Raw genomic sequence first — 23,335 nt, forward strand, 5'->3', positions numbered from 1 at the left:
ATAAGTCTAAAAGAGCTCTTTCAATATGTCAGTTTAATTGGAAAATTTTTTTCTATTTCAGTGGTACAAAAATACTGATGAGTCAAATATGGTAGATCTATATGCAAATACAAGGATAGATCTCAGAAGCATATTGTTGAAGAAAAAAAGTAGGTTGCAAAAATATAACATAGAGTATGATCTTATTCACATAGAGCGAACATAAAATAACCTACACATTTGCAGCCAAATATACATGCAGACCAACATATTAAAAATGAACTGAAAGGAAACACACAAAGCTAATTATAGAAGTTAATTTGGGCCAGGTGGAGGTGAAGGAATTAGAACTAGGGATAATAGAAAAATGTGATCTAACTTAATCATTCATAAAGCTCTACTTCTAAAATGGGAAACATACTCTTATATTACTGATATTTTTCAAGCACTGCATACCTAGGAAAATTGACTGAAAGTAAATATATACAGACATTAACCAATGGTTAATTACCAGTGGTTAATGGGACTATCTTCTTTAGTTTTTAGTTGGAAATTTTTTCAATTTCCACATTAGCCTCCAAACTTCTGAAAGTAAAATAACATTAGGAAATCACACATATATCTGTATTTTAAATGTCAGATAAAATAATCAAGCATGAATTTGATTATTCAGCTTTCTATCAGAGCCATCCAGCAGTATGAGACAGTCCTGTAAGTGCAATGTCTCTTAACTCTCTCTTTGGGGGAAAAAATGCAATAAATCAAAATTTCATTGCCCTAGTTCCAGGAAATTTCTTGTCAATTTGAGATAACAGCTCTTTGTGAGAAGCAGCCATTCTTTCATCTTCTGTCTTGATGCATTTAAGTTGCAAACGTGACCTTAAACCCTTAAACCCTTGAATTCTCAGATGAAGTGTTTTATCTTTATCTCTCTTGATAATCTTCTCATGTTCCAAAATGATCTCTCTGAGTGATTTAATGAATAAGCTTAACCCCTTTCTCCTAAAATATTATTCTCCTCTTCCTTATAGAGAAAGATGAATGAGGTAAAGATGTGTGTTTTAATACAGATGTGGGGCAGGGAGGTGCAAGACGAAATACCTATATTTTATTTTATGAACTGCATCAGTTAGGTTTGGGTTGCAGGAAAGAAAATGTATTCTAGCTCTTTCAAGCTAGAAAGTTAATACAGGAAACTAGGAGTTTGCAAAATCACTGGCAGGATCGGAGCTAGCAGGCTTTAGGCTAGGCTACTAGGAGTGAGTCCCAGAACAAGATGGCAGAACTGTCCCCCATCACCATCAGGAATTTTTGGACTTCCAGATCCATGGATGCCTCTACTTTGTCTCTTGACACCTACCAAACTAGCACCTTGGCTGTAGAATGCTGTAATAGAAAAAACAAACAAATAAACTCCTCTACAACTTATTTGCCAACATCAACACCACTGCCCCCACTTTACTCTCTCCTTCCAGATCCTATTTGAGTGAGTATAAAAGGCAGGACCAAATCACATCCAGAAGATGTGAAGGAAGATTCCAAAAAATCCCTGGCCTTCCCCACTATCGGTATCATAGCAACAATACAACTAATACCGATATTCAATTAATATTCTGAAGAAGTATATCCGAGCACTCTGAATTCTGTTCTGTCTTTTAATTAAAATTCTCAGAGGTCCACAGTGAGATAATGTTTCCTCTCTAGCTTGCTTCCTTTCTGGTTTTGGTCTCTGCCAATTTGCATGTGGAGCTTACTGTGTCACAGTTACCATCTGTTTAAATAACCCACATCTCAGAGATTTACACGGCTGCACGTGTCTCAGCAAACCTTTCAGTTTGTAGATCTAGGTCAGTCAGCCTAGATTTTTAACAGAACAGTTGGCTTTCCTATAGAAATTATTGTATTTATAATTCTGGAGTGTTCATTTTCTTTGCCAAGTTCTTGATCATCTGCATATATTTTAATTCTAATAAAGCAGCATGATAGAGGGGAAGAAGCTGTGTATTAAAGAAAAGACTTTTGGTAGGTCTCTTAAAATCTGGTTAATAACTAGGTTATATAACTGGCAGACTTACTTTGAGTCTCAGAAAACAGTAAAAGAATTTGAACTACTGAATTATTTTTCTGTCTTTTAAGATACAATAATACTTGTCCAGTGACTTCAGAATGTTTCTTCAATCAAGCTTGTAATTTCCTGGAGCTGCAGTCTCCTGATTTTTAAAACCAAGAGGTTATCACTATTACCTGACAAAATATTAGAAGAATCATTTAGAAGCTCGTTCTGTTTCAAAATGGGTCCCCTTCTGTGACAGCTGGTAATGTCCTTATTCCATTAGTAAACAACAATCAGATACATGAAAACACACATTAAAAAATTTATTTTATTGAAGTATAGTTGATTTACAACGTTGTGTTAGTTTCTGGTGTACAGCAAAGTGATTCAATTATCTATCTCTCTCTCTATATATATATGTAATAGTTTGTATCTGCTAATCCCAAACTCCCAATCCATCCCTCCCCAATCCCTCCTCCCCCCTGGCAACCACAAGTCTGTTCTCTAGGTCTGTGAGTCTGTTTCTGTTTCATAGATGAGTTCATTTGCATTATATTTTAGATTGCACATATAAGTGACATCATATGGCATTGTCTTTCTCTTTCTAATTTACTTCACTTAGTATGATAATCTCTAGGTCCATCCATGGCATTATTTCATTATTTTTTATGGCTCAGGAGTATTCCATTGTATATATATATATATACCACATCTTCTTTATCCATTTATCCATCAATAGACATTTAGGTTGTTTCCATGTCTTGGCTATTGTGAATAGTGTTGCTAGGAACATGGGAGTGCATGTATCTTTTCGAATTATAGTTTTGTCCAGATATATGCCCAGGAGTGGGATTGCTGGATCTTATGGCAACTCTATCTTTAGTTTCTTGAGGACCCTCCATACTGTTTTCCATTGTGGCTGCACCAATTTACATTCCCACCAACAGTGTAGGAGGGTTCCCTTTTCTCCACACCCTCTCCAGCGTTTGTTATTTGTAGACTGTTTAATGATGGCCATTCTGACCAGTGTGAGGTGGTACCTCACTGCAGTTTTGATTTGCATTTCTCTAATAATTAATGATGTTGAGCATCTTTTCATGTCCCTATTGCTTATCTGTATCTTCTTTGGAGAAACGTCTATTTAGGTCTTCTGCCATTTTTTGATTGGGTTGTTTGCTTTCTGTTTTTGTTACTGAGTTGTATGAGCTGTTTGTATATTTTGGAAATTAAGCTCTTGTTAGTTGCATCACTTGCAAATATTTTCTCCCATTCCACAGGTTGTCTTTTCGTTTTGTTTGTGGTTTCCTTTGCTGTGCAAAAGTTTGTAAGTTTAATTAGGTCCCATTTGTTTATTTTTGTTTTTATTTCTATTGCCTTGGTAGATTGACCTAAGAAAACATTGGTACGATTTATGTCAGAGAATGTTTTGCCTAAGTTCTCTTCTAGTAGTTTTATAGTGTCAAGTCGTATTTAAGTCTTTAAGCCATTTTGAGTTTATTTTTGTGTATGGTATGAGGATGTGCTCTAACTTCGTTGATTTACATGCAGCTGTCCAGTTTCCCAACACCACTTGCTAAAGAGACTGTCTTTTCTCCATTGTATATTCTTGCCTCCTTTGTTGAAGATTAACTGACTGTAGGTGTGTGAGTTTATGAAAACCCTTATTTTGAAAGACATTCTTGTGCTCTTTATGAAAACTGCCTTCTAATGTTTTTGTTTACAAGCTGCACACTAAAACTGACAATTCTGTTTCTATACTGTAGGCTTTGTAACACTCCCTTCCTCTGTATGGCCACCTCCAATCCACTCACCAATTAAATCTAGTCAGGAGTAGCTCTAGCATTCATTAAATTTAGCCATTGCCAATTATCTTCAACAATTCAAATAGCATTTATGGAATGCCTAGCTAAGTGCCAGACATGGAAATAGGTATAAAGGACACAAGGATAAATACCACATAATTCTCATCCTCAGAGCACTCAAAATCTATTAAAAAACACATGCACAGACACAAATACACAGTAAACATATACACACATGCACATGTTTGCATGAACACTGCAAACAAAAATACAATAATAATGAGTGCCATACATGCAGTATAAAAAATAAAGTTCTTCAGGAGCTCTTAAAGAGAAGCAGTTCATTAGCAATGGGAATCAGAATTCACTGAATTAACTGTATTTTGACACAAAACAGAAGAGTTGTGTTCTATAACCATTAATTATTTCTATCATATAAAGGAAAAAAATCACTTTCAGAGAAAATTTCCTCCCTCTGGCTCATCTGTGCTTGGTTTGTGCATCCTTCAGTGTGTAGCATCTGGCTTTATCGTAAATGGATTTGATGGCTTAGGGCGGGAGCTGATTGGCAGAGACAGCTTAAGATCTGCAGAAGTGGTACCAGTGTTGCTATGGTGACAGAGCTCCTGCTTCCAAGTGGCTCAGTCAGGGTATGTCATATTGAACTGCAGTCACTGGGCCAGGAACCCAGGTCCTTCTGAACCCTAGCCTGACATCACTCCTTTTCCCCAGTAGTATTCATTATTCTATGCTGACTTCTCAGGTCAATATACACAATCAGTTCAAGCCTATGACTAAATTTGCTTCAAACAAAGGGAATTTAATGTGCAAACCGGATTCATTTCAGGCAAATGACGCAAGGTCATCTCTCTGAGCAAGCTCCTATGTTGCAATACCCCAATGGGGTGCCATTCACACTAGGCCCGAGTTCCAGGGGCACCATTCACTAGAGTATTCTCTGAGGGTTCTCCCCAGAGGCTATACTGAGGTACCCTACTGCAACTGAGTTAGTGTCTTAAGGCACTTTACAGTCCTTTCTAGAACTGTCTAGGATCACTTTCCTATGAAAGAAGATCTGTTATATGTATGTATATTTTAAAATTTTCTATAGTCACTTTGAAACCATCCTTTTTTTTAATCCCTCTCATTTCTTCAGAAGGGAAAGAACTGAGTGATTTTTTGCAGGAGGCAGAGACCCATTTATTATAAGATGTCTGGCAAGCCTTGGTAAGAAAACAGACAATTATAAATTCATAGCACTTAATAAATATTTCTATATTTAGTTCTGTCAACTATTGATTCACATAGACCTAATAGGATCACTGTTTATAATATAATGTAATACAATATATAAATTGTACATGTTACAAAAGCACATTTCTTTTAAACTTTTCATTAAAATTTTAGTAATTGAGAATGGACTTTCTCAAATTATTCTGAACTATTTAAGTTTCACTGCAAAAAAACCCAACCGAATAAACAAATGTTCATTTCTCCAAATTTCTTTTTTTTTTTTTTTTAATATTTATTTGGCTGTACCGGGTCTTAGTTGCTGCATGTGGGATCTCTGTTGCGGTGTGCGGGATCTTTTAGTTGCGGCATGCAAAATGTTAGTTGTGACATGTGGGATCTAGTTCCCTGACCAGGAATTGAACCTGGGGCCCCTGCATTGGGAGTGTGGAGTCTTAGCCACTGGACCACCAGGGAAGTCCCTCTCCAAATTTCTTACTGAAACTCATTATCGCATAAATCTGTGAAATGCAATGATTATGTGGATTTGAGTCAAGATCTTTTTCCCATACAAAGTAGGTATGCCTGAGTGTCCAGCGGTATACAAGTGACTCCAAAGTTCCCAAGCATTTTCTTTATTGATCACTGTTTAAAGTGCTGTTACTATTCATATAGGAGGGAAGCAAAAGCAAAACTCTTGCCCTTGTGGACACTATCATCTTGGCTGGGAGAAAAAAAAGCATACAGAGGAATGACCTAAAAACATTATTACAGCTACTGAAACATAAACTAACAGAATAACTTGAGTCTTTAAGATCTAACACTGCAGAGCTTCGCCATATACTAGCTTTCTCTCTTTCTCTGAGTAATACCTCATCCTAAAATTAAGTAATTATTACCCATAATGATCAAATATTGCCTCTGGCAGTACTGAATTAAAATTTTTTCCAGATTCACAATTTCTGTATGTATATACAGACTTAGCCCTATAACACAATCTAAATTCTCACCAATAAGAAGCAGTTTATGATCATTTGGTCCTCTAAGCATCAATAAAAGTAGTGACACTTTAAAATGTACAAAATGTACATGTATGTACATGCAGTGTAGAAGCTAAAGTTGAGAGACACAAAGACCTGTGTAATACAAACTTAGAGAAGAAAAATGTGACTGAGTTTCATGACAAGCATGTAAAAATTCACAATTTGTGGGGGTTTAAATACCTAAAAACTATATTGATTGAAAGTTAATATGGACTCTTTATCCTTTTTGGAGCTGCTGAAATTTATGATTCCTTACCAAAATTGAAGTCACTGTAAATCTTATTAGAGGAAACTTTGAGAGGAAGGTAAAAAGGGAAATAAAAATAAAATGGCTTCAAGTTAGCGGAAATTATAACAGGCAACTGGCTGAGGGAAACATTACCTCTAATCCCAGAAAATCAGTTTGCAGGGAGTCTCTATGATGTATTATGCTCCTAATGCTTTATGACATAGCATACCCACATGCCACTATTTTATTCAATGGATATTTTTTCAGCCAGTTGCTACAAGAACAAGCCAAGGACTTTTTCCAGCTTCTACTAGATTCCAGTTTTAGTGGTTGAAAGCCTGCAGCCTCCAAAGCCATAGCTGACACCTCTGGGATTCAAATACCACATTACTCATGGAAGTTCATGTGTTGTATCCATAAAATCCAGCTTCTCAAAGTTTATCATCCATGTGTTAAAATCTTAATGAAAATTAGATAGGAGATAACTTTCCAATAGTATATTTTGGGCTGTGTGAGCACATCTCCTGAAAATGGAAATTCAGTCAAGTGGAGATTTTCATTTAAAACAGATAATTTAAATCTAGCAAAGTACTGTCTATGGCAAAGGGAATAGAAATATACATGCTTAATATTAAGACCAAATTCCTTACAGCCTTTGAAGGTTAAAAGGGCCAAACTCTTGTGATTGGGAAGGACCACAAGTAAATGTTAACAGAAAGATGGCCAAAAATCTTTTTTTTTCTTTTTTATTAATTTGTATTGGAGTATAGTTGCTTTACAATGTTGTATTAGTTTCTGCTGTACAGCAAAGTGAATCAGTTATACGTATATCTATATCCACTCTTTTTTAGATTTCCTTCCCCAAAATCATATTTTTAACAAAGTTTCAGTAAAGAGTCTTCTGTCTTAACATCTCTAATATTTAGCTATGTTTATGACAGAGAAGTTATTACTATCATCTGACCCTTCATTAAGGAAGGGATGGGATCAAGATGTCAGAATAAGAACTTATTGAAACCTCCTATCCTGCTCCAAATCCATACAAATGTCAGAAATATATGTGAAAAACAAAAAATTCACAAAGCTGGTGGAAAACAAAACATGACCTAAGTGAGAAAGAAATATTTAAATTACAAAATTCAGACTGCTACAAAAAAGATGGAGGACAGCCCCAAGACAGCAATAAACTTGGGGGTGGTGGGAACAGGTACACTGTCAATTAGAGAAGTGGAGGTGGCCCAGGGGCTAAGGGTGTTTGGCTGCATCACCAATCACATGCCTCTCCATAGCCAAACCTGCCTCTACATAACACCCAAGGCTTACTTACACCCCGAAGGAGAAACTAGGGGTGTCCAACTCCAGGGTAACTTGAGCAGGCATGTCCAGGCAGAGTCCCCAGAGACAACCCCCAACAGCCCAGAAATGGGATACCTCATCTCCAAGCATCTTCTGCCACTTTTTCACAGTCATGGGTAGGGAAGCATAAGATGCTGTAAACAGGTCTTAAACTCACAGACAAAGGTGAAAACACAACATGGGATTACCATATGAAAGAGAGGCCCAAATAGGACACATGAAAATAACCCAGTCCATAGAAGAGAAAATAGAACAAAAAGAAGTAACACATTTAATAGAACAAATCACCCTCCATGGATATCAGACACAGAAAACCAATGAGATCTTAGAAATGAAAACATTATTTTTTAAATTAAAAACTGAATAGATAGGCTAAGAAACAAAAGAGATGTAACTGAAGAGTGGATAGGTTCAACAGAAATAAGTGCATATGTCCATAAAATACTTGTACAAGACTGTTCATAGTAGCTTTTTAAAAAATAGTCCAGGGCTTCCCTGGTGGCTCAGTGGTGGGGAGTCCGCCTGCTGATGCAGGGGACGCGGGATCGTGCCCCAGTCGGGGAAGATCCCACATGCCGCAGAGCGGCTGGGCCCGTGGGCCGTGGCTGCTGGGCCTGCGCATCCGGAGCCTGTGCTCCACGGCGGGAGAGGCCGCAGCAGTGAGAGGCCCGCGTACCGAAAAAAAAAAAAAAAAATAGTCGAAATGCTCATCAATAAAAGTCTGGACAAACAAATTGTAATATATTCATATAATGACATACTTCTCACAAAGGAAAAAACTGTTGAGACAGACAACACCATGAAAAAAATCTCAGACATATTGAGTGAAAGAAACCAGATGCAAAAGAGTACACACTAATTTCATTCATATAAAGTTCAAAAGTGGGCAAAAGTAACTTATGGTGATAGAACTATCAAAATAATGGTTGTCTCCAGTGGAGGGTGGGGATTGCCTGTAAAGGGGCCCAGAAAGACCTTTGGGAATCATGTAATTGTTCTATATCTTAATTAGTATTAAGCACTTGGGATCTGTACATTTTAAAGCATATAAATTCCATTTAAAAAGAGTGAGGAAGTGAGCTGGAAAACTGAGCAAAGAAAGTATACCAGAATGCAACAAAAAAGGAAAAGAAAATGAGAGCTTGAAAGAAAAACATAGAGACCTCAAGGATGGATATGAATCTTCAAACATTTATATAATAGTAGTTCCTGAAACAGAATACATACAGCCAAATAGAGGAAATGCTTCAATAAGTTATAACTGAGCATTTCTCAAATCTAAATAAAGACATTAGCCCTCACAATCAAAGAGATGAGAGAGTACAGAGGACACAGATCACAGGTAGTCTGGGAACACTAAGAATAAAGGGAAAAAAAAACCACCTAAGCTTCCAGTATAAACACTGAAGAAAACAAAATTAATATTAGGTTTAAACAAAATTCTCAGTAATATCTGATACGAGAGGACAGTGGAAACATATCTTTAAAGTTATGAGATATACTACTTTGAACAAAATTTGATGCTCCTAAGCTATATAATTCATATGTGAAAGCAAAATAAGGACATTTTCAAGTATGAGAAACTCAAAGGTTATCACTCTCAGACACTGTCTAAAAGAATTACTACAGGAGATACTACAGTAAAATGAAAAATAAATATGAGAGAAAAATGGAACATGGAAGTAGTGGTGAGCAAAGAAAACAGTAAAATGTAGGATTAAGTGCAAACAAGTGTAAATTATAAATTTTTTAAATTGCAATAATAATTTGTAATTTAAATCCCAGGTGCAACCAACATGAGAAGTGTCAAGGAAAGGAAGAAAGAAAAAAATTAAAGTTTCCTTAGATTCTGGTCTTATCTGGGGAGACTATAGCTACTGAATAACTCTGGTCATTGAAGTAAAATATGAGTTTAAATCTTTGTTAAAAATGAAGGCTTTCCCACTAGAAAGAAAGCGAGACTATAATATTCAATCATTATCAGTTCAAGTTTGGCCAGTACCAGTGCTTTGCCTGGACAATTCAGTTTTTTTAAAAAAAATCAAATTAGTTGCCAAAAATACTTAAAAATAGAAGTATTTACATAAAATCCAGATGGTTTGGCAAGTCAATTTTAAAAAAGAAGGGAGGGAGAAGAAATAAGAAATAAAAAAGGGAACATTAAAAGTAGTTGCGAGATTTATAAAATATGATAGAAGAACACTATGAGAAGTTTTACACAATAAATCTGAATATCTAGGAAAATAATCTCTTTAGGAAAACATTATCAAAATTGGCATAAAATAATTCAGAGACATTAAAGAGTTCAAAAAAAACCAGAAGAGATGGAACATATCTACCCTTAAAAAGTTAGTTGTTAAAATAGTTTAATGAGTGAATTTCCATACTCCTTTGAGGAGAAAGATAATTTCCAGCTTATAACAACTGTTCTGTGCTATGGAAAAAGTGAAAAAGCTATTGTAATCATTTTATAATGCTAAAATAACTCCTATACCAAAGCCAGACAGGACAATATGAAAACAAAAGTCAATCTTATTTACAAACATGTAGTAAAAATTCTAAATAAAAATAGTAGCAAATCAAATCAACTATACTTCAATAAAATTTTTAAAAATCCTATAAAAATAGTTGCAAATCAATTTCATCAAGACCAAGTGTTTATTCCAAGAATGCAATGGTGTTTCAATACTAAAAAAATATATCAATGCAATTCACTATACTATAGACAAAAGGAGAAGAAAAAACCCACAGGAAGACCTCAAACAACATTATACAAAACTCCATTTCTGATTAAAACAAAAACAAAACTCATAGAAAACTAAGAATATAAAGCAAACTAAGAAACATTCTTGACTCAATATGGAATCTACAAGAAAACAAGAATAATCACATTTACTGGTGAAAACTAAGTCCAGGAACAAGAAACGGACTCCCCTGTGTCTTCTAGTATTCAACAGCATACTGAACTTCTTCAAGGTGGCTTATAAATCAAGAAAAAAGAAGAAAATAGGGATATAATATTTAAAAGGAAATGAATTTTAAGGTGGAAACTAATAGTTTCCTATGAAATCATACTTTTTCTTTCTTAGCAAAAGATTCGCTTGCCTAACAGACAAACATTGAAAAGTTACATATAGTGTTGTCAAGGATATGAGGAAGGAAATATATGCTCCCATATGGGAGGGTGTACATTGGTATAAATTTTTTGGAGGGCTATTTTCCTTGCCTATTAAAATTTTAAATATTCATACACGTTAACCCAAAGATTTTCCTTAACAGAATCCACCCTAAACACACCTATATGCATATACATAGAGACATATAAGAAAATATTCACTGTGACATTGTTTGTTATCGTGTAAACCTGGAAACAACCTAAATGTTCAGCAGAAAGGGAAGAGTTAAATAAACTAAACAAACTTCCATACTAGTCATTTATTCACAAATATTTGTTGAACACCAATTATGGGCCAGCTACTATAGTAGGTCTTGGGGATATATCAGTGAACTCTGAAAGTAAGTTCTACATTCTAGTGGAGGAAGACAGACAATGAAGAAATAAATCTATTACATGCCAGGTAATGATAGGTGTTAGGAAGAAAAAAAAAGGTTAAGGGGAGATAGACAGATGACATAAAGAGAGAGAGAGAGAGAGAGGAGAGAGAGAGAGAAGCTGAATGGGAGGTTGCAGGAGATGGAGAAGAACAGCAGAGAGTTTCTGATGAGGCATGTTTGAGTGGAGACTTGAATGAAGTAAAGGAATGAAGAAAAATATCTAGGAGTGGAGCTTTTCAAGTGGGAGACATGAAAGGGATTATGTTCAGTATGCTCCAGAAACATTAAGGCATAGCCAGTGTGGCTGGAAAGGAGGCAGCAAGGAAGATAATGAGATGGGGTGGCCATACTCCATGGATCCCATTAGGTAAGGATATAGGATTTTATTTTAAGTTGACTGAATAGCATGCAGCTATTAAAATATATGTCCTGGTACAGAGTCTGCGAGACACACGGTTGTAACAAACAAGTTGTAGAATACATGCCTGTAACACCTTTTATATTAAAACCATACACACACACAAGACAAAGCTAAAATGTCCTCTGTGTGTGTGCATGTGTATGTATGTATATATGGACACATTTTTTTAAAAGCTGGAAGGATACATTCCAAAGAGGAAACACTGGGGACAGCTCTAGAATGGGGAAAGCAGTCAACAGGGATTTTAGTAAATCTATCCATATATTTTTAATTTCTTTATGATGAGAAAGAATATATGTATTACTTGCTAAATTAAACAAGGGGGGGAGATATGGGGATATATGTATATGTGTTGCTGATTCACTTTGTTATAAAGCAGACTAACACACCATTGTAAAGCAATTATACTCCAATAAAGATGTTTAAAAAAATTAGATGAAGAAAAATAATGATCATCGTTAACCATTCAGCAAACTTTGTATCCTGAAAGAATGGGTATTGTTGCTATACTCTTCTCCAGATGAGCTCTTTGAAATCTTACAAGTAAGATTATACTCATGTACATGAGTACATGTATGAGTATGCCAATTACTCATAAAAACTAACTTTTTCTGGAAAATTCTGACTTTCATTTGTGTGTGTGTATACATTTGTGTGTATGCGTGTGTGTGTATCCTATGAAAGGTGTTATGCCATCAGCAGGAGTAGTAAGAAATATGAACTGAAGAAAGAGAAACTATAATGAAAATCATGAGTGATGATTGGTGCAAAGATTACAGTCATATAATTTATTTACACAACAATGTGTCCAACATGACAAAAGTTTGTAGGCTTATAGAAAGATGAGTCACAATGAGGCACCTCTTTCCAAAGATTCCTGAGTCAGGGAAGCACAGAAATAGACCTGGTACTTGTGTACCTTCATGGAAAGATAATCCTTTAGATGCATACTGATGATTAAGTTGAAACCATGGTCCCCTAAATCATACCTGAATGTATCAGAGTGAGGAAAAGTGATGTATACAATCTAACGATTAGGTGTGGAAGGCCCTAGAAACTTAATTTTCTTATTGCCAACTATTTCATAAACACTGTGCTTGACGCAGTGAATAAGGATCTGCCTGCCATTGCAGGGGACACGGGTTCGAGCCCTGGTCCAGGAAGATCCCACATGCCGCAGAACAACTAAGCCCGTGCGCCACAACTACTGAGCCTCTGCTCTAGAGCCAGCGAGCCACAACTACTGAAACCCACATGCCTAGAGCCCATGCTCCGCAACAAGAGAAGCCACCACAATGAGAAGCCCACGCACTGCAAGAAAGAGTAGCTCCCGCTCGCCGCAACTAAAGAAAACCCACATGCAGCAACAAAAACCCAACGCAGCCAAAAATAAATTAATTAATTTTTTAAAATAAAATAAACACTGTGCATAGAGACAAAGATATACAGATAAATGACTCAAAACCTTTTTAAACCATTGTAAAGCAATTATACCCCAATAAAGATGTTAAAAAAAAAAAAACCTTTTTAAAACAATGGCCTCTTTTTAAAAGTCTTCTGTAAACTCTGTAGAGATACCCATGACTCCCTTTCTACCACAGCCACATTTCCCACTAAAGAATTTAATTCCTTCAAACTGGCACTCAGACATTTTGCAACTTTGTGGAAATACGTGAATCATTTTATTTACAACATTTCCAAGTAATTAATTATCTTAATTACAAACACTGAAATCTGTAACATTACCTAATTTCTAATTTGCAATCATTGGCATAGTGCATGACATGAATATGTTAAGTCAAGTGTTAAGTTTTATGTGAATTTAAGTAAGCTGTAGTCTCTCATGATTATGGTCCCAAAACATATTGTTCAAATCTAGATTCACATCTAGATTCCTGCCACTTAACAGCTGTATGTCCTTAGGAAATTTATTTAACTTCTCTCTACTTCAGTTTTCTCACCTACAAATGGAGGAGATAAAAATCTACCTCTTGAGTTATTATTATGGTAATCACAATTTTTTGTGGGAATCACAATACATTAAGTGATTACCTAATATATATGAAAATACTTAACACCACTAATGGCATCTATACATTGGTTCCCTTCCCTATACCATAACATAGATGAAGACTGGAAGGAAAGAAAGAAGAGAGAATGGAAGAAAGAAAGCAATAGTGGTCATGAAGAGATCTCTTTAGCAGAAATAAAGCAAAGAAATCCAGAAATCATAAATTGGAACAAAAATTCTCACCACATCTCTCAGGATATCTGACCTTTATGGTAAATTACCCATCTTTTAACTTCACTCAATAACCATAAACACACACACACACACACACACACACACACAACTAGGACTGTCTTGGGGCTAGACACAATAATTAGGACTATGACCACAGGGCAGAAAAAGACATACCCTATTCCCTCTATGGGTTTATGGGTTGAGAGACACTCAGAGAAGACTTCTCAGTATATCTAAAAAGACCACTGAAGAATAGGGGGAGAGAGAGAATGTTCCATTAATTAAGCAGTAAGGAAACCAATGGTATGTGGATGATAGTGTCCATTTTGTTCTGTTTCTTTGCTAAAGCTTCAAATACAGAGCATATATGAACTTTTATGGCACATTTAGAGAACTAGTGTCCTGGTAAGAAAACTTGGGAACTAAACACGAGAGGGTAGACTGATGATTGAGAGAGCGGAAAAGAATGAAGCAAGGACGAAGTAAAAGCCCAATCACAATCTAAGATGTAATCTTGTCAAAAATTAGGATGATTCTGCTTTTCTACGAATTTGTTTGTATAGTAACAATATACAAAAAAAATAGGCACTGGGCAAAAAACACTGTAATTGAAATACTACATCATTTTACTAACCACTGAGAGATACTCCCACCTACTGCTTGCTATGATCTCACATCTATCTAACTTCCAGCTCCTTGCTCCTCTCCTCTCACTAGCCAGTCCAATCATAGCTATTTGGTCTACTGAAGCAATGTGGCAGAGAAACTCAAATAAACCATAGTGCAAGTGTAACTGATCCATTCTGCTTCAACAACTACACAATGGTTAATATGCCTTAAAGGGCTCCTTGCGCCAGTCCCTTGTCAAGTGACTTAACCTCACTGCACCTCTTAATTCCTCACGTATCGTAGACACTATTTTATCTTTATCTTAACGGTGAAGAAGTCGAAATGCAGAGATGTTTATTAACATGCCCAAGGTCCTTCGGTTTAAAATGTGGTACCTATGTCTCATCCAAATTCCATGGTCTTAAATACTACCCCATATGTATTCCACAGACTTTTTTTCATTCAATAAATACTAGGTAATTACTATATGCTAAGCACTCTGCTTGGTACTCAGAAATCCAGGTTGCAGGTTGGAGAAACTGGACAACTAAATTGATGCAAACTGAGGTTTTGCCAGACTGATAAAATGAAGAATGATGAGGAATTGAGGATTCTTTCAAGACGGTATGAAGGAGTGGTTCATGGAATTTAAGAGAAATGAGAAAAAAGGGGACAAGGGGAAGCTGATAGGCAAAAAGGGAACTGAGGAGCCAAAGGCTGAAGAAGAAAGAGTATTTTAACAGTAATCATGTAAGAAAGCAGAGAAGAGAGGCTGCAGCCCAAGATTGGGATGCAGGAATTAATACTTTCAGGTGTGGAGCCATTCTGTAATTAGGTAAAGGTCACTAAGGACAAAGAGGATGAGGAATCCAGAGGCCAGAGTGATGGCGGTCACCAGAGGGAGAAAGCAAATGTGATCTAAGCACTTAGCTGTTCAGTGTACGAGGGAGAGTGACAGTGAAGAGAAGGACAGGAAGGAGAAAAGGTAGTGGATGGGACAGTGAGAGCCTAAGGAGAAACGAGCTTTACACAACCATTTACACCAGAACCTACATCTGATATTGTTTTTATCACTGTAACAAGGTTAACATTTAAAACATATTGCCTATATGTGTTTTCATTTCTCTTCCCAGGAAATCATGTTTTCCAGCAGATACTCTGACATTATAACAAAATGGAAGGGGAGGGGGAAACTCTTCCTTGGGATGGAGAAGGGTATTGCACAGGAAGCCGCTGTAAGGTTGGAGGACGGAATGAAAGGCTGCCAGATATAGCCTACTGGACTGTGGGAGCAGAGGAGAGATACTGGCAGGACTGAAAGGCAGATGCACAGGTCCTTTACTTTCCCACTCTGGGAAGGGCAGAGCATTACGTAAACTTTTAGGTAGGTATAGGTAGCTCTAAAACACTGCAAAGTCTGGCTAGTGGCACACTTCCATGCATGCTGTCTGAGGAAGTGCTTCACATGCCCACACCCAGCATTGTATGACATATAGCAGAGCGCAAGTAGCTGAAAGTGGCTCAATGGGTGAGCTGAGTTAGAGCTCCAAGACCCCCATGCTCTCTATTAGGGCATGCAGGGAATCCAGGAGAAGATGAGGAGGTGCTAATAGGGTTGGAGTGGGACTAAATAACACAGCGTGCAGGGACTTTGTGAGGAAGGAAAAAGAATTTGGACCAGGGGCATCATCTGTAAGTGCTCATGTGGTACCCATGTTGTAAGTCATGCAGACAGACTTCAGCAGCCACGGGTCTTGAAAGTGAACCAAATCAGTCCCTGCACAGCAAGGACCCAGGAAGGTCCAAAGGATATGGATTGGTTATGTGACTCCTATTAGTCCCACTATGATATCATGTAAGCCCCGTTCCCTCATACAACCAGAGGCCACTTTGGAGAAGAAAAGAAGGAAAGGAAGAAATATGTAAGAGACTGAATATTCACTTGAAAAAGACTGAGCTGTCCAAAATAGGTTACTTAAGTCAGAAGATAATATGATACAATAAATTGTCAAGTTTAAGGTTTACCTTTTCCATTCTCCCCAGTCAAACCCTTCACAAACCCCACTACTCAAGGCAAATCAGCTCACAAACAGGACATTAAGTACCTCCGTTTCCTTGGCAAATATGCATAGAGTGTGCAAATTTACAGTTTCAACGTACACAAACATTGAAAAGTAATTCTTTCAAGTTATCATTATTGGTACATATTAAAATATTTTAAACTAAATTTCCCATACCTTAATTTCATCTTATTTCTTCTGATCATATATCATATACCTCTACATCATCAAATCAATCTTCCCTGCTTTTAGATTTTTCCTTTGCTGCTTATCATTATTTGTATATAATATCCTTTCTGAAACGGATATAATTCAAGTTGTATATATTTAGCTTCTATAATTTTTCCTTTTAAATGAATCCCCATGTTTCCTTAATTTGATTTTTCCTGTTCTACATGTCATTTCTCTATTTTTAATACCTTTCAGGTTTAGAAGCAGCTAGAAAGGAATGCTTTGTGAGTGATGTCTCATTAAAATAGGAGCAGAAAGAAATTATCCTTGACATGCCACACATCACACATCGGCCTTCTCAGCTATTAAATCACCCCATAAAGGTATACAGTATGATTTCCACTATCATTCCTATTTCCTTCATACTTAATATTTTCAGAGTTAAATTAGAGTTTAGCTGCACCAAAACCTGCTGCACAAAAGCTCAAAAGACCTTACTTTTTTCCTCATTAATTTCCTGCAAATGTTAAGATTTCCTTGCACAAAGTAATAGTTTACACAGTAAAACTGAGTGGAGCACATATGGTAAACCTCTGTACCTTCCTCTTAATCTTGCTTTGAACCTAAAGCTGCTCTAAAAATATTGAGTCTCAAAAAAACTGAGTGGGGATCATTCATGGGCTGGTAACCCAAGGGACCCTGCTGGTGTGAAAATTCCAGCCTTCCCATTATTCCTGTTGAAATCTGTTTCAGCTTCCCTTTTTCTCCTAAAGGATGAACACTTATATGTGTTATTCCAAAATGAATCCATTAAACTCCTTTTCTGTCCTAGATCTATTACAAACACACCTCCATCTTTATGTGAACAACAATTAAGATCCTCTCAAGGTAGCTTTCAAGGAATTGGCCATTAAAATATACCTTAGCAGGAAACAAAAAATCAGTACTATGTTCACTGGAAGAAAAGCATATAAAAGGAGAATTGCTGATCCCTAATGGACCTAATAATTTCATGAGTGTGGAAGTTCCCTTTACTAGAAGAGGAGTAAAAATAATGAACTGTAGAGGGCCGACCTCTAGCCTCTACGAGGTGGCTCCTCACAGTGAAGTATACTGGGCCTAATGATACCACTCTACTTCTTGAGTGTGTAATTCCCACTAGGGTTCTCTTGGAATCCACTGACAACCTCAAGTATAGAGAAGGGAATACTGAGGAAAAATCATTCCTATTAATCAGTACTATTTGTTATGCAAACAAATAAATGATACTGTGGTCTGTAACTTTCTAAATCAATTAGAATATGTGCACAACATAGTCATTAGTATTCTTGCTAACATTTTCTAAATCAAAAGCAATATATAAATCATACTGGTGGAGATAGTATTAAAACTGTTATTCTGTGGATATTGTGTTTGTAATGTGGGATATTCTAATTCTATCACCCCCTGTATCCTTCAGAACCAAGATTCTCAATGTGGAAGAAAGAAAACCACATAGTCCTAAACCTGAATCATAAGTATTAATGTTAATTTATGTATATATAATGAAAAAGCCTAGAAACAATAGCAAATCCTGTCTCAACGAGCACCACTGGGCCCAAATTACAGTCTTGAAACACATTTACCACTAAAGAAAACCAGGACTTTTTGGAGAAATGGCTGATCCCCGGTCTAGGGTAGGGAAGGTATAAGGAGAGCCCAGAATATCTCAACAAAGTAGATAGCAAGGAAGCTATCAGAGACTAGTACGGTCATTTATAAAGGATTTAGGAGCCAACCTGAAGAGCATCCTACTGGCCAAAGATGTGGGAATGAAGCTAACAACTGCACCAGTATTTCAGAACTAGAGGAGATGGGGAACTAGGCTTTAGGAAGTGTCAATATTTAATGGACAAGTAGAGAATATTCCACTAGAGAAGAAAGAGACTAAGAGGCAAAGAGAAAAAAAAACATAGAGGATGTTATATCATGGAAACTGATGGAAAAAAATGTTTCAAGGACAGAGTGGTCATCAGCATCAAATACTCTAAGAATTCAAAAAAGATTAAGAATTGAAACACATCCAATGGATTTAGCACTTTGACACCCTTAGCTGGGGCTGTGGTACGCTGGTATATGGCTCAACTAAAATATATGAATGTGATATACAAACAAAATGTCACAGTGCTAGACATGTGATTTGTATGGCAAAACATCTCTGAGACAAGTATGATTCAATCGTGTGTATGACATGTGTGTGTTGGGTGGGGGGAAGGGGAAGGAGTGAAAGATTTATAGAGAAAATTAGGCCAAATAAGCCAATCTGCTGAGAAAGCCTGATAAATAGCAAGACAGTAATTCACAAAAAATAAAGACCAAACTCAAGTATGGATGTTTCAACTCTGCCAAAAGTGTGAAACATTTTGAGCATACATAGAGATACTAAACATGCTTTTAAATACATGAGAATAGTAAAATGGACCCAAAAATCTATTCCTGATATAACCTACAGGAAGAGATAGTTCATAAGTATAAAGGTAAAAAAACTTAGGTTTGAAGAATGGAATAGCTCCAATTCAGGATAAATGTATAAAGGGAAAAGTTCCTTGTGAGTACACAATTTGTCTCCGTGCGCGTGTGTGTGTGTCCTGAATATATTTCTTTAGGAAGACTACCATCCTACCAAACCATTATTCCATCATCTCTGGACTGTCATATCACAAAAGATTGCTAATCGGTTGGTATTCCTGCCTCCAGTTTGTCTTCACTCCAATCCATTCTGCTAAAAGATGTCTAATTTACACAGTTGTGCTAGTGGCACTCTGGCTAAGAAATCTCCAGGGGCTCCCACCACCTACCAGAGACATTTCAAAGCCTTCCCGCATAGAGGTCTATTCCAAAGCTTCATGTTGATGCTGCTGCTCATCTGAAAACCTTGTCATTTCCTCCATCTGGCGAAATCATGGTGATCATTAAAACCCAAGATGGGGCTTCCCTGGTGGCGCAGTGGTTGAGAATCTGCCTGCCAATGCAGGGGACACGGGTTCGAGCCCTGGTCTGGGAGGATCCCACATGCCGCGGAGCAACTAGGCCTATGAGCCACAGCTACTGAGCCTGCGCGTCTGGAGCCTGTGCTCCGGAACAGAAGAGGCCGCGAAAGTGAGAGGCCCGCGCACCGCGATGAAGAGTGGCCCCCGCTTGCCACAACTAGAGAAAGCCCTCGTACAGAAGTGAAGACCCAACAGAGCAAAAATAAATAAATAAACTCGTACCCCCAACATCTTCCCCCCAAAAAATTGTATGTTATATTTAAAAAAACACCCAAGATCAAACATATCTATTAATGGAGTGTTTCCTGTTCATCTCCTCTCTGATTACTCCCTTTTCTGGATCGTTCTATTATTTGTTCTGCCTTTTTAATGGAATTTATAAGATATAGCTTTATTTCATGTTTATCAGAATACAAAGTTTATCTCTCCCTACTAAATTTCATATTCCTTGGAGACAGGGTAAACATCTTACTCTCATGTGTATATCTCATAATAAGCAGTAAAAAGCTTGACTCTGTACCTGATGGATAAAGCCTTATTAAAGTGAATAAATAATATGTGTATAATGAAAGAAGCTAAATTTTAAGAGGTTCCTTGGAAGTAGACATAGAGTATACTTAGAGAACCAAAAGTATCTGACTACTCATGAATATTATCAATTCATCTTGATTCCCCAAAGTTAAATATAAACCCTAAAAGACAGCTTGATAACCAGATGCCCATATAAAGATAACAGCCAGTCAGTAAGCCACCTGATATATGGAACTATGCAATACTCATCTTTGATTCCCAATCAATGTTGCATTGGACCTGGCAGACAGTTGGACATCAATAAATGATATTTATTTAGAAAACGGATTAATCAGCTCACTCAACTATCTACTGAGCATATCAATGTTCTAGGGGTATTCTTGGTGCTTTGGTTACAGCAGTATATAATTAGAGGCAAGATCCTTGCCTTCATGGGGCTTATATTCTCAAAGCACCTTGACAAGCAAAACAAAGAGATAAACAAGAAAATTTTCAGGTAACTATATGTAACAGAAAGGACAGTGTGCCTGGGGATCGTGATCCAGCGGGAGAGTGGTAAGTGGTGAGAGGTTATTAGGTGGATGAGGTAGGCAGAGTCTAAAGTCTATTGGGTTTCGAGGGTCACAGTTTGAAATTTATTTTTAGTACACTGGGAAGCAATGGGAGAGTTTTACAGATATTAGGAAGAACAATTTGGTTTAGTTTACATTTTTAAAGGCTTACTCTGTGCAAAAAATAGATATTAGAGAGGCAATAAAAACTGCTGTAAATCCAGCTGGGATGTGAGAGGCTGGCTTGGAATTGGGTTGAGACAGATAGAGAGGGCAATGGTGATGGCGTTTGGTGAAGCAGGCTAGTGCGGGAGCAATATGGCAGGAAAGAAATGGATCAGTGAACAAATGTGGCAATACAAACGAAGATAAAAGTGAAGGAATGAACCACAGTATTTCCTAAAGAGCTCAAGTTATTGATTGTCCCCAAACAGCCTTTACTGACCACTAGACTTGAGGCAGGAGATAGATGGGCCCCCGGGGCAAACAACTGGAATTTGCTCTCTGTGGACCGATACTCCAAGACAAAAAGAGCAGGACAATTGAGGGAGAAGGCTGGGCCCTGCCCAAGAAGATAGGAGACCACATATTTCTCATTCTCAAAGTCAAGAGACCTCCCCAACTACGCATGCGCAGAAAAGCTCCTTGGAGGTCAAAAAAGGAGGGGGAGCCACCCCATAGTATTAAGTGATGCTAACTACGCATAGACCTCTTCGGTAGAGTCCATCTTGGCTAAGAGATGCGCATGCACACATGGGAGGATCCCGAGATAAACCAAATACGGACTCTGAACCAGGCAAATCAAAATGACTGGCCAAAGAAACCCAGAAGAAATGCCCTATACAAGCGATTTAAACAGCCACAAAGACGTGACTCTCTCTCTCTGAGCCCACCCGTGTGTCTGTCCACACGTACTGTATTCTTTTTTCCTCCTAATAAACACGTTACTTGTTTCACTACTTTCCATCTTTGTGGGAATTCTTTTTCTGCAAAGCCGAAGAGCCAGGGCCTTGTCACTGACCACTGGTCTAGTGGCTAGGATTCGGTGCTCTCACTGCCGAGACCCGACCCCAATCTTTGGCCAGGAACCGAAACCCTGCTTCAAGCCACTGCGGTCCAAGGCCACCCGAGATCAAACTCAGTACCCTGACTGAACTCCTATCTTTCCTTTATCTTCCCCAATTCACGCAAACTTTATATAAAATGTCAGGTCACAATGATAATTATGATATATGTAATATAATTTAAAAATCAGTATTGCCTTGAGATCACTAACTGTATTTATGAAATTGATTTCACGTAACAGGCATGGGAAACTAAGTCAAACACCGTTTCCACCAAGCGAAAAAGAAAAATCATCTGATGTAGTCAAGAATCACTCTTGAAAGTGTACCTTCTAGAAAGATGGAGACGGTGAACTATGATCTCTTTGTGTTGTCTTACTGACTGCTACCCTTTCTTTTTAACTTATATGCCTTCTGGTTTAGTATGATTCATTTATTCTAGGAACAACCCGGCTAGGGTGCTAAATTACTATTTTCTATGCTGCAAAAAAAACTTACCCTAATGGGTACTTCCACAGGAAAGAGAAAGCAATAATACAAATCAATCAAACCAAAAATATTTGCCTGTGTGATAAATGCATTCACCTTATAATAAATAGAGTCAGAAGGAAAAAAAGAGTGATAATTGCAAAGCATTTATTTTGAAGTGTTTTTTCATTTCTCCTCAAAAGGATATAACGTAAGAGGGAAATTATTCACAATTGTAGCATATTATTAGGCTAAATATATATAAATTGTATTAATAATGGTACCTGCCCTACTGCACAACCCATTTCACTGTTATTGATGGAATATGAAAAGCCACATGAAAGCAAGTTAAGTGGGTCATTATTTACCTTTTAGATTATGCTTATCCATATGACCAAGATGGACTTCAAACTGTTTGACTAAACTTTAGACAGGTTTCTTCCTGACTATAGTCTCCTGACCTCCCTTTCCTTAGAGAATTTACTTTAGAAAACTGTCATTTATAATTTTTTCCTCTGCCCCTTTGAGATATAAATCTTCTATAACCCAGGAATGTCTTTCTTTCTCCAGGACAAGGGAACTATCCCTTTGAAATGTAACCATCAAGAAAGATAGCATCCTTATCTTCCAGTCTCGGTGTGAAGGTAGGAGCCTAACTTCCGTAAGCACTGATTAGCAGATACAGATGGCCTAATCACATTGACCAATCTCCCCACTAGTGTCTTCCAGTACTTTTCCACTAGCTCAACTCAGCACTTAAAAACACTCCTGCCTTTTATTTCAGTGGAGTTGAATTCAAGCTCAACTAATACAATAATCTCTCTCCTATTTACAATAATCTCTCTCCCCTATTGCAGTTGTCTTGTATAAAGTCTTCTTTGCTGGTTTAGCTGGTTGGGTGAAATTTTTCTTTAATACAACAAAGTTGCAGAAGGAAGA

At 37.2% G+C, this 23,335-nt stretch overlaps 1 protein-coding gene across 3 annotated transcripts in view; it reads right to left on the minus strand.

The window, feature by feature from the left end:
* CAMK4 (calcium/calmodulin dependent protein kinase IV) overlaps positions 1–23,335 on the minus strand; it is a 226,411-nt gene that overhangs the window by 170,660 nt on the left and 32,416 nt on the right. The gene's annotated exons all lie outside the window — the stretch shown is intronic.

Source organism: Neophocaena asiaeorientalis, unplaced genomic scaffold, assembly GCF_003031525.2.
Source record: "Neophocaena asiaeorientalis asiaeorientalis breed wild unplaced genomic scaffold, Neophocaena_asiaeorientalis_V1.1 scaffold26, whole genome shotgun sequence".
Lineage (NCBI taxonomy): Eukaryota > Metazoa > Chordata > Mammalia > Artiodactyla > Phocoenidae > Neophocaena > Neophocaena asiaeorientalis.